The following is a 12575-nucleotide window of genomic DNA, read 5'->3' on the forward strand; positions in this document are numbered from 1 at the left end:
TGTGCAAATTTGTCTCGAGACATGATCATCGGAGTATCATCGAAGAAATTTTCTAATTTGCATATTGAAATGATTAATACTGCCTGTTTTACGCAAGCAACACTCAGGTCACCTTGGTTCAATTATACCTCGATGCTTGTGTGAACTTGCCATATCAAAATCCAGGAAAGTCGTGCTTAGGTCATCATGGTTTAATTATACGAGTGATGTTTGCACTCACTTCCCACATTTAAAAATCTCAATGATGATAAAATGCAATAACCCAGTGACTAGTCTGGTCATAGCTTTGCATTGACATTTGCATTAGGCTTGCATTTCATTCTTGCATGGGATCCCGCATGCTCATTTTATTCAAGGTTAAATCTATCCTAGGAATCATCAGGGCATCATCATGAGTGTATACGCAATCAGAATGATGACTCATCTCTCTCTAGATATTATCAACCCAATGAAAATCTTATATTCTCCCCTCAACAAAACCAACATCAGCATATCTAAATCTTCCTGCAACTTAATATCAACAAAATGTCAATTCTTTATCCAATAAACCTTATCAATTCTATTAGTCAATCGCATCTAATCGATTCTATCATATCTTATATAGAATGTATCTTTCCTGAAACTAGATGTTCTGATCATGTCTTATACAAGATATATTGTTCCTAAAACTAGACACGTTGATCATCTTTGTCTTATACAGGAGGTGTCATTTCTAAAACCAAAATGAATCTCGATCTTATCAATCTAACCAATCAAGATTTATCAATAATCAAGAAACTACATCACCGCGATCATAGAACTCGCATTTTCATCAACCACAGTTGCAGAAATCAAATCATTTCTAATCGGGATATCAATTTCGCAAAGATCCAAAAACTCCAAAGGTCAATTATCTCAATTGATCTCCCAAGGGGGCATCATCATACCGCAATTTATCAATCAATGTTTGGGGCATCCTATTGAACCAATATCATCATCAAAATGAGATTATTCTTTGAATCAATGTGTCATCACACCTCACTTCAAAGAGGGGCAAAATGTTTACACTTAAAAATGGTCTGAAGATAATTAATTAAATAAGCAATTATTTAATTAATAACCCTTCCAAATTTAATTGAATTCATTAGGCAATTTGATTAAATTCTCCCTTTCATCTACTTATTAATAAATCTAAGGATTTATTTAATAAGTTCATTTCAATAGTCCCCTTTGATTAATTAATTCAAATTAATTAATCCTTCCCCCATCTTCAATCAATTCTTCTAATCCCCTAATTAATTAAAACAAATCAATTTATGAGTTGTTGAGAATTAATTAGTCTTTTCCTATTATTTGAATTTTTTAATTCAAATTACCCACATGCCTTCTAACTTCTAACCACCTAACCTAACCATCCCTCTAACCTAACCCATTCCACCTAACCTTGGGTTTAACTAACCCCATCCTATCTTTCACATTCTAACCTCCTTATCCTAATCTCCTATGGTGTGGATATTTTCTTCTTGAGACACATGGCACTTTGGCCACATGTCTCCTCTCTTGGACACTTGCCCTTTTATGAGAGGCTCCTTGACACTTGTCACCATAGAGATGACAAGTGTCTCTCCCTCCAACCTCTTCTCCAACCTCCTCCAATTTCATCCTTGATATCTTCAGACTCAATCTTGACTATTGATACCTGCCACCTCACCCCTAGCCTTGGAAATCCTATAAATATCCCCCATTTTGGATCACAAAGGATCCCATCTCATTTCATCTTATTCATTGTTATTATAGGTAGATCCCATCTCATTATCAATTTAGGCATTGTTACTATAGGCATATCATTTGAGCATTGTTGTCATAAGCAATTACATCTTAGATTTAGTTTAATTTGATCATTTTATAGCATAATTGTTGAATCATGTAGCTTAATCAATATCTTTTTTAGCTTAATTAGTCTCTTGGATCAATATAGAATAATCAATCTCATCTTTGCATATCATTAGAATTTCAAATCCTCCGTCTAGGTGTAGTCAAGTCACTGGGATTGCTTATCCAGATCTGAGAGCAAATCCATACTCGCATCTCTTAGGAGGCGATAGGTCACTTTGTCATGGTTCATCTTTGTTTGCATATTATTTGCTAACCATGCTTGTAATGATCTATTGAGTGTTTTGTGTTGTAGCTACATGTATCACACTTAACAGGCATGACAGATATGAATTTGATGATCAAGATGATATTTCAAAGCCTATGTAGACTAAGATCTTAAAGCATAATGCTCTGGTAGAGACAGTTAATCCGGATATGGCTACTACTAGTGAAGAAGTTCAAGAACCTGAAAATAAAAACAATCAGAAGACTCTGAGGTATGTGCAATTGAATCATTTATAAAATTAGATTATTGGTAATAAAAATAAAGGTGTGATGACTAGGGGAAGGATTGCAGCTGAAGAGATATGTTTGATTTCAAAGATTGAACCTAAAGATGTTACATAAGCATGTAAATTTGAAAATTGGATAAAAGCAATGGAAGAAGAGCTGAATCAGATTGAGAAGAATAACACATGGGAGCTCGTTCCAAGACTTAAAGATAAGAATGTGATTGGCTCTAAATGGGTGTTCCAAAATAAATTGAATGAAGTTGGTCAAGTGTTTAGAAACAAACCAATATTGGCATGTAAGAGATGTTCTCAGATGGAAGGAATTGATTATGAGGAGAATTTTGCTCTGATAGCTAGAATGGAAGATGTTAAATTACTTCTTGCCTTTGGGTAAGTGCACAAAGATGGTGGTAAAAAAGGGGGGTATAAATGGACACTTTTTTTTTTGAAATCGGGTGAACCTGAACTTGGAGTCAAAATTTGAAAGTCATCCACTCAAGATATGAAGATAATAAAAGAAAAAATATTGTAGTACTTTGAATCTAGTTTCCAAACTACGAAACTTTTTCAAAATTGGGTAAGATTAAGGGGGTAAAATCCTTCGCACACAAAAAATGGACCCTATTTTTTTTGAAAAACATAACATAGTGTTTGACGTGCGCATCAAAAAAGTCATAGTTAGATTTAGTATTTTGATAAATCCTTTGGCAGAAAGATAGTTAAGAGTGAGCACTAGAAGATGGGTATTTTTTTGTAATTTTGTGTTTAGTATTTTTTTTTTTTTTATGATTTTTCCAATCAAGCACATCTTGAAAATTCGGTACCTGTTCATGTGCGAAGCATAAGTTGCACTAAAAAAATTGAAAATACAATTTTTTTTTTTAAATTGTAAAGAATCAAGTGCACTACAATAATATATAAAGTTTTTAAAATTTGGATAAGTATATCAAAAGTTATTCAAAAAATGGTGCACCTATGTCTGTGAGAACTTTGGAGACACTAGTAAAAGAAATTCAATAATAATATGTTATTGTTGTTCAAATTGAAAACAAATTATATGGTTAGAAATCTCAGAAGATGGGTGAAAATATGGTGGCAATTTTAGAAATACCCACTTTATGAAGTGTAAACCTGATGATGACAAAGTCAATAAACCAAGTTGATAAAATAAAACACGTCAAAAATGAGAGAAGTGGAGGGAAATCAAACTTCCAATCCATAGCTTTTTCATCCAGGCCTATTTCCAAGCATAAATAGTCAAAAGTGCGTACGGGGTACTTATGGTTTAAAAAATGCGTATGGGGTGCTTATAGTGTAAGAAGCGTGTACGTGCTATTGTATAATATGATATTCTATGTATAATATGTGTATATACATATAATATATGTAATATATAATGTGTATAATATGATATTATATATATAATATGTTTATATACATATAATATATGTATATATATAATATATTAAACATATATATACACATGTAAGTGTATCATCTCTCCCTCTCAAATGCATACAAGGTCTCTCTCTCTCTCTCTCTCTCTCTCTCTCTCTCTCTCTCTCTCTCCTCCTTCTCCCTTCCTCCATACCCCATCCCTCTTTCTCTTCTTCTCTCCCTCCATACCCCATTGCAACTGTGTCTGCACTTCTATAGAAGTAAGTGAATTTATTTCTTGTCTGCAACTTCCTCTTTGATTTTTATCATGTATCCTCTCCTAAAAAAATTGGCTGATGGATTTTTGTGTGCATATTTAATAGGAGGAATAGGGTTTGAAATTGAACCACGGGTGTATTACCATGACAAATAAGGAAACCTGCAGCAATATTCTTCTTGAATGTGTTTTTAATGAGCAGAGCAGATGTGGAAAATAGTGTCAACAAAGCAACATGATGAGTCAGAGTACCTGCAGTATGTTTTTCAGAAGAAAACAATAGGTAGGAAGAGAAAGAGGGAGAGTAACATAGATGATGTCCTATAGAATGATAGTGGTGGGTATGCGAGAGTTCCCATGTTGTTACACAATGCCTATCCCCTAAAGAAATTAAAGTTTGTTTTATGCATGGCAGTGGTAGTATATGATGATCATCACTTGTCAAACAACTTGGAACAGTATTGTAGATAGGAAATGTGGAAATCATCAAAGCAAGTAGCAAATTAGCCTAGCTCAATCACGAAAACTAGAATGCAGTGATAATAAAACCTACAAACATTCAATAGAGATATGGAACTGAAACATTCAATTCAAACGCAAACCATCGCAAATGCGGATGTCTCCTCCATGATTCTCCATTGTCCTTCTTTCTCCTTCAAATTGCTTTGTTTTGTGGATCTCACCTTCAAGTGCATAAGCATGAGGTGAAAGCAAGATTGACAAGACGAGATGACAGCATAATGGTACTAGAAGCATGATTGATTCGACCAGGGGCTTTGATTGAAGAAATTCATTCAATTTATAGACAAATTGGAGAAAAGAAAAGATTAGCATGAATTTGATTCAAATGGAAATTTCAAATCAAGAATGACAAATATGACAAATTATGACAAATTGACACTTTCTATGCGAAATTGATTGATTGACAATTATGACAAATTGCTATGTCAAAATTGATTGATTGACAATTATGACAAAATATGACAAATTTGCTATGTCATTCCCATGAAATTAGGAGAAATAGGAGAAATTAGATGAATTAGAAATTAGGAGATTTGAAAATTGATGAAAATTAGAAAATTAGGAATTAGGAGAAATTAGTAAATTGGAATATTAGGTAAATTAATTAATAATTTTTCATTCATTAATTAATTCACAAAGAGAGGAAGAATTAGTTAGCCAATTAAATAAATATTTAATTGTGACAAGAAGACTTAGGATAAATAAACTATTTAACCTAGAGGAAGAAAGGACAAACAAGGTTAAATGAATAAATCATGAAACCCTAAAAGATGAATTAGCAATGCAAGGATGACAATTAGGTCTTGACAAAGGATAATTGATATCGATTCGATTTGATCATGATTCTGACTGACAAAGGACCAATGCTGACAAACAATTTGATTGATAAATGTGCCAATTGATGAGGAACAATGACTAATTGATCCAAATTGACATGATTGAGAAAGACGATGATCGATGACAAATCGATGACAAAATAGATTGCAAAACAACAAGATTGAAAATGACCTCGATCGATGACAAATCGATCACAAGATGACAAGATTGAAAATGACAACGATTGATGACAAATCGATTGCAAGATTGACTAAAGGACAAGATTGAAAAGAGGACAAAACCCTAATTAGGATTGACGATGTCCAAAATGATGACAAATGAGCACGCACATTGATGTGACAGGATAAGATTGACCAAAATCATGACTGAAGATTGTTGTCAACAAGACCAAATTTGAGAGCGAGATCAATGAAGAATACAGAAGAAGGACTCAATGCTCGCAAATGATAAAAACCAAGTGTGTGACATAGGAGAAATGTTAATGCAACGCAAAAACCCTAAAATAAGGCAATGCGCAAATGTTAAAGTATGATTCCACAAGCATTGACCATTTTTAGATGTCTACATTTTGCCCCTCTTTGAGACAATGTGATTTTAAGCATTGTTTCAAAGAATGATAATGAAAATGCCCTAGATACTGAAAATGACACATGCATGCCCCCTCGAGGAATTGGCCAGAAACATCTAGAAAAGAGGCCAATTGATCAATAAGAATGACATAAGATGATAGGATCAAACAGACTGACAATCGAAGATCGGATGCATGAAGGAAAAGCAATTGAAAGCACAAAAGATCATGACCAGCATAAGATGGAGAGAGTGCACGTCCATCTATGCACTGACAAAGATCTATAAATGAGACAAAGAGAGTGAAAAGAGCTCATTTGCACTAGCCAAAGAAGAGGATTTGTTGCTTTGGAAAAGGACACTTGCAGAGAGATGGTGAACATTCCAATGGTAGATCACCTCAGGGAATGTGTACACACCTATAGATGACCGAATGACGCAGGAGCAACAGTATGTATCTCAAAAACCCATATTGTCAATTTTATGAATTTGACTTGTTTGCGGGACATTGCAGGGCCCACAGGGAATGGGGAAAAGGACTTCTGCGCCTGTGTGGGTGCATCTTGTGCTTGTGTAGAGAGTCTTGTGCTTGTGTAGGGTACACAGGCACAAGTTGATGCAACACAGGTGCAAGACATAGCACATAGGCACAGTTGTGCACTGAGAATCCCAATTTGATCAAAAACAACATGCGAATGATCCCGAAAAGGGGGATAAGAGTAGGATAGGTCAAAATAGATTAGAAACACCCTAATTTGGACATAAAACAAGGAAATTCAGCCCGTAGGAGCAAACCCTAAAATTGACAAAATGTGCCCCAATTGTGATGCAAAGTCGACAGTATCCATTGATCATGCGGGAGAACCGACCTGACTGCTTCATGTTACGACATAGACTCAGAAGCACGGACAGAGATACATTAGAAGGACTTGGAATTAACTACATCACATTCATGCTTGAGATTAGGGTAAACACAGGACTTCTTACTGCATTGGCAGAGCGATGGCATTCGGAGACTTCCTCATTCCATCTGGCGACTGGAGAGGTGAATGTGACACTAGAGGATGTATGGCATATCCTCTGCATTCTGATTCATGGGGAGATGATAGAGTATGACCCAGTGATAGGGAGAGACACTTTGTACAGATTATTTAAGTGCGACACATATGATCTGGATATCATAGAGAGGGAGATTGGCTGGGAGACCATGGCATCAGAGTACGATCGATGATATGTGGTGATAGCCATGGTGATAGCATGCCTACTAGTAGGAGACAGACGAGGACATGGATTCCCTATTGGATGGGGAAGAGTGCTAGAGTGGATGGTGAAAGAGAGGATGGTGTACACATGGGGACCATGTGTACTGGCTATGCTATATTTTCAGTTGCATCAGATAGCATATCAGGGAGTGCAGACTTTGAGCTGTGGAGTCACATTGTTACAGGTATGGGCATTTGAGCACATAGCCATATGTTGACCGATTGCAGAGAGATAGGTAGTACCACACCAACCATATGTGTACTACTATGGGGGAGCATTGAGACAGGGTCCTTTTGGATACATATTGTATTGGCAACATGAGCTGGACAGATTGAGAGAGTTCACATGGAGGCCATATCTTGATTTCCCTGGATGGTCAGATGATAGTCATGAACTACTATATTGTAGATAGGAGAGATACCTAATTGGGAAACTAGTGAATCACTAGAGAGTGATTGAGATGTATCTGTCGGAGAGAGTTAGATGACAGTTTGGAGAGAGGTAGGATGTACCTAGAGGGACTGCACACTTTGCCCGATCTCACAGAGAGACAAGTCATTGGGGGAGGATGATTCAACCACACATAGCATATGCTAACTTCACATAGCTATAGCAGAGACAGTGGGATTGGAGATTAGATGTGGTGGATGCCGGGACGATGGAGGAGTATGAGCGATGGTTTGCACGATGGCGGCCAGTGCCATTGACAGATCCTGATATTCCAGTACCTAGGAGATAGGAGGACTTCCCACTCGCTCGAGAGGAGGAGGGAGATGATGAGGATGAGGAGGATGAGGGTGGTGATGAGGATGAGGGGGATGATGAGGATGGAGATGATGAGGGGGATGATGATTATGAGCCAGATTTAGCCGATCAGGAGTCATTGGAGGATATACCCATAGAGTCAGAGACAACTAGCATAGAGGAGATGGAGATGTGCAGGGCTACCATAGCGAGTCAACATGATCATATTGCGACATTAGAGAGATAGAATGCTATCTTGAGGATAGAGCAAGATTAGTTCAGAGTAGAGATAGCTAGATTTATAGTGGCTCGAGATACAACAATAGCTCAGGCACAGCGAGAAGAGCAGAGAGTCACTGAGTATATTGGGTCGATTAGGGACGCCAATGTATGTGAGATGGCACAGATGTTGGTAGAGACTAGAGAGGAGATACGCCATTGGAGGACACTATATGAGAGTGTAGTTCCACCAGAGCAGAGAGCAGCATCATATCAGGCACGATCGAGGACAGAGAGCAGGGCACACTCTCAGAGGTCAGTGAGCAGCATGGGGGTGAGTGGACCGATGAGACCACCATAGCCAGGACCAGGGATAGGAGGGACATCATCCTTGAGACATGGTAGGGATGAGGAGGATAGAGGGAGCACCTAGTGACAGAGGCACGTACTCCTTATGACAGATAGTGGACATTATGTAGTGTGATATTATATAGTCAGCCTGCGGGCCATACTTGGGACAGACAGTCCAATTTTGTACTCCAATATTATTTTGATATATGATATGATATGCATTGATATGATGGGATGCAATGTGTTATGACATATGTTCACTTTCCATGCATGGATATCTTATGCACTATTTATTGTAGAACATGTATGGATAAATTTTGATGTGTTTTTTGATGCATTTATAATATGAAATGGATAAAATGCTTGATGTGATGCTTGATGTAATGCAAATGTACTAACCAAATGGATGCAGGATGCAACATATGTGTGTGGAGATCGAAGAATAAGACCAAACTGACTACCTGAACTGACAGAAGAAATGTTAGTAAGAAGAAATGAGACAAAGGATAGTTAGAGATGAAGAAAAACTTGCTTTCACTAATGCACTTTGTAGGTGAGAACCTTTATTTTAATGTAGCAAAATGGATGCGTAGCATCATGGCATTGAAGACCAGAGCTAAAATGCAACCCTTTTTGCAAAAGACAGACACATCGCACACAAGGAATGAGTGAGGCATCCTAGGGTGCATACATCAAGGGTCGAGGTATGTGCGGCATTCACAAAGCGAACGTACTTATCATAGACACCCAATGATATAGTTGCCCTAGTTTGTGACAAACATTCCACAAACAACAATCAGAACAAAAAAGAAAGGGACCATCAACCATCTTGGTCACTCTAAATCACTTAGTGACATCATCGAGCAACATAGGAACATGATCAAAGATAAATTAGAAAATGATAAGACTCGCTAATTCCAACAAGTCAAACAAACATCGTGATCTTCATTGTCAAAAGTTGAAAGTGCCGATAGGATGATCATGTTGTCTGGTTTCAGAGACTGCGGTACCTCGTCTAAGACAGGACATAGTCTGGTTTCGAGTATACCACACCCTGTATAAGACCCATGATAGTGTGCCAAGGACGAGTGATATTGATGTTGATGTTCGATTGATAAGACAATTTTAATCAGTTTGAATGTCTGGTTTGATTGAAAAAGTTCATCTATTAATGTGTGATTCCATTAAAGCACAATATGTGATTGCGTGTCATTGGAGGGATGCTCAGTGATCTGTCTTATGCACAAAGGGGATATTTTTTTTGTGTTCATTTTTTTTAGGACTTTATTTGACTTTTTAGGGATTTATTTCAAGACATTTTTCAATTTTTTTGGATTTATTTCAGGACGTTATATGATTTTTATGATTTTTAAAGGACATTTTTTTATTTTTAGTGATTTTTTCAAGACATTATTTGATTTTTAGGGATTTTTTTAGGACATTATATGATTTTTTTGGATTTTTTTCAAGACATTTTTCAATTTTTATTATTTTGCCCCCAGCGTCTAGCAAGGCAAGGAATATGACAGGTGAATAAACAGGCTTTCTAAAATGTTGGTGGATAGAGGGAAGACAAAGGCCTTTTATCATGGAGACAATACCGATGCAATTTTCAAGGGCTATTGCGTGATGGGACAAGAGACTGGATATGACAATGTAAAGCAGTGACAGGGCATGAGGGACATGTCAAGAGGTTTTTGAAACCATGTTTAAATTTTGCATCCTTATGTCAGATCAAGATCAGGGAATGAAACAGAGTGTATGGATAGTGATAAGATATGGATAGGATAAGCAAGACCAAAAATGGATAAGGGACATGGACTGAAGGTCGGGGTTGGCTAAGGGATAGTGGCAGAAAGTTGCAATAAGCTAGGAAATATGGATGAAAGGTTGTAATAAGCAAATGGATAAATGACCAAAAGCTATGATGGACTAAAAGCTGCAAACAAGATGCATGATGCTCATGAAGATCGTCAGCCTTGTCAAGATCAAAGGTGGAAAGGGAAACTGGACATGAGGGACAATAGGATAATGGAGGGTAATGATAGGGGTTCGATAAGATAATGAAGGGCAATAAGATATGAAGGAGGAAACCTGCCCCCAAGTGTGGTGTGCAAGAAGTTCATGGATCACGCATGATGATTGTTTGCCACATTTTCATCATGGTACTTTCCCAAGGCACCTATTTGCCAGGTTTTCACCAGTGGATGAATTATTTTTGTTTTACTTTTTTTTTCTTTTTCTTTTTTTTTCTCACTTTTTTTTTTATTTTGACTTTTTCAATAGAAGATGGACACATGATAGGGGATGGAAGAAGGACTCAAGCATCTTTTTTATTTTTTTTTGGATAGTAACCTTAAAAAAAATAAAAATGGACCATGACCTTTAAAAGTATGCTCAAAGACATTGGTAGGATAAGGACATGGAAAAAGAGATGAAACTAAGGCAAGGATTTATGCAAAGGATGGGATCAAAGGGATAGAAGGATGGAAAATATGCATTGGATAATGGATAGGGTATTGGAAGAATTGGGCTTCACTAGATGGAAATTAAGGCAAGATCAACATTGGCACACACCTTGATGAGTGGTGGATTGATGGAGGAAAAATGGATCTCAGATTGTGAGATTTGGATGGAGGAATAGCTTGGGATTTTGGGACATAAGGGCCCAAAATGGATGAAGAAGGTGATGGAGGAATAGAAATTTTAGATGCCGAGTTGGATGTTTCTTTAGGATTTTGTGCTTCAAGGAGCCGCTTAGGGATCCACATGGTTTTTTATTTTTCATACTTTTGTGGTTCATTGGAGTGCATTGCTTGCACAAGGGATTTAGGAACCCATATAGATTTTGACTTTTGTTTTTTAGCAATGGGCCTTTGTGGCCTTTTGGATTTTTCCTTTTCTTTATAGATCATATTGTTCTTTGTTTTGACATGTCGATTATATTGGACATGTTGATCCTTGCATACATGTGGATTTCTAGACTTATGACTTTTATACTTGGCATTCAACTAGCTTGGAGGGGGAAAGGAATGCATGGATGGATAGGAATGAAGTGGAGTTATTTTGGATGGATGGAATTTACTCAAGGATGTGTACCTTTGTTGATCTTGCATAGAGGAGGAAGGGATATAAGGACCTAAGATGGATGGAAGGGATGATGGGGAAGGTGTATGTTTTGATTTTGATGGAGGGATACCAATGTCTTGAGAGTGAGTTGTGTAGACATGACCCTTAAGATCTTCTTTGATATGGAGGGGTTCTTTCTTATGGAGATCTACTCCTTTGCCTTTATGAATATCTTGACTTGTAGGATACTCTTTTCTTTGGGAAGAAGATGCGAGTCCATTATGAGGTGGATATGATATGAGAGAAATAATGAGATCTTGAAGTGGATAGGATTGCACCAAAGTGGAAGAACCCATTATGCATGTCGATGGTTCATGAACATCTTGCACTGACATGTTAGAATCATGAGGGGGATTAGGATCATGAGGGGGACTAGGATTGTGTAATGGACATGGTTCAATGACAGGCTCTTCAAGAGATGGAATGGGAGAAATAATGGGATCATCAAAAGAAATGTGATCTTGGAGTGTATATGGAGCATTAAGACAAGGAGATGGAGGAACAAAAGGATCTTCTCGAGGATTTAAAGGAATAATTTGATCTTGACAAGGAGGAAGATCATTAGAATCCTCTTTAAAGGTGCTTTGCTCTTGACTTTTAATGGGATCATCGGAAAGGATGGAAGGGATATCTTGATCTTTCTTAGGAAGTGGAATGCCAATGGGATTTGAAAGGACATTGTGTTCTTGGAATGGAAGGGGATCATTTGGGATTGGATGGACTGGGATATCTTGATCTTGCTCAAGGAATGGAGTGTCAATAGGGCTTTGGATAGGATGGACAAGAATAGGGGAATCATCGTGAGTGTATGGGAACATGGGGTCCTAGTCAACAATTGGATGGGATGATAAGGTTTCGGGATCTTGACCTTGATTTTCTTTAGGACTCATTTCTTCATGCTCTAAATTATCCTCTTGACATGA

Source organism: Cryptomeria japonica, chromosome 2 (assembly GCF_030272615.1).
Source record: "Cryptomeria japonica chromosome 2, Sugi_1.0, whole genome shotgun sequence".
In the NCBI taxonomy this organism is placed as follows: Eukaryota; Viridiplantae; Streptophyta; class Pinopsida; order Cupressales; family Cupressaceae; genus Cryptomeria; species Cryptomeria japonica.